Genomic DNA, 1,436 nt, shown 5'->3' with positions numbered 1-1,436 from the left:
GACATTTTTAAAATTAAAAAAAAAAGAACAGGGCAACAATTCAGCAAATTAAAAATAGAAGAACAGTGATGTTATCCAGCATTTGCCCAACAATAAAAAAATTTGCTTAGTGATATATATTCAACAACAATTCAACTTACAATAAAAATTTAGCTAATTAATAATTTACAATAACAAATTTAACTATGGTAATTTTTAAGGTATAGTAAAAATTTATAGCAATGAAATACCATGCATAATGAAAAAAATACCATTCCAAATTTTTAATATTCAGCTTCATTCAACTATTTTAAAAAATTACATACAATAACTACCATAAAATTCTAATTTCACTAAAAGAATAGGATCGAAGGAAGCTCACTTCAGATTGATGGTAAAAAAAGTTGACAAAATGAACTAATGGCCGAAACAAAAAGATGACGACCTCCACCACTCGAGAAATAAAATGGAGTAAAAAAAAAAATAACACATAAGTTTTTTAAAAAATATTATTTAAAGTTAACTACATTTTACTTTACAATTCTTTTTTATCTCGTGCACTTTAGCCTTTAAATTTTTAAATGTTCATATTAATATTTAAAAGTTTAATTCCGAAAGATGCATTATTTTAGCCAAAAGATAAAAAAAGAAGAAGCATATTTTACTCCTAAACTAATTTGGGTTACCCACTAATTACTTAAGTTTCTCTAAATGTACAATTTTTTATATCTAAATTTTATTAAGAAAACGGGTAGGTGGCATATACAATTGGAGTTCACCTCTAGAATTCAGTAAATGCTCCATATTCTTGCTACACTAGCTACTATATAACAAATCATCATGAATAATAAAATTGACAAATTAAAGAAGAAATGTATTTATTTATGAATTTCATTTTGATATAGTAATAATGTAAAATTTTATATATTATAATTCAGTTATGTTCATTTTTTAGATGATAATACATGATAAATGTGAAAAATATTTTTTAACAAACGTGACAATAATATATACTTATATATACATATTTTTTTAATACTCATAATAATTTCTAAAATTAAATTATTTATTTGTGAGGGGAATATATTATATTAAACAAGGAATGGTCCAATATTGGTCCCAATGAAAGAAACATAGAATAGAGATGAGATCCTGTAAATGTAATGCATGTCTGTCGGATGATGGTTGCATATCTATTACTTTCTTGTACTTCCTCAAACAACTACACAGATTTATTACTGCATGCTTCTTGTTTTCCCTTAGCATATTTTTGTGTCAAAATATTTATGTATAGAGAGACTGAATTTAATTTGTTTATTTATTTTTAGTGGTAGAAACTTTTAGGGTTGAAGATTTATTCTATAAAAACCTACAAATTAGAGATATTGATACTAACACATGATACGATACAATACGAGATACAAAAATACTACATTTAAAATTTTGATAAACAATGA

This window comes from Arachis ipaensis, chromosome B02 (assembly GCF_000816755.2).
Source record: "Arachis ipaensis cultivar K30076 chromosome B02, Araip1.1, whole genome shotgun sequence".
In the NCBI taxonomy this organism is placed as follows: Eukaryota; Viridiplantae; Streptophyta; class Magnoliopsida; order Fabales; family Fabaceae; genus Arachis; species Arachis ipaensis.
The sequence above is the reverse complement of the archived record's forward strand: the minus strand, read 5'-3'. Positions refer to the sequence as shown.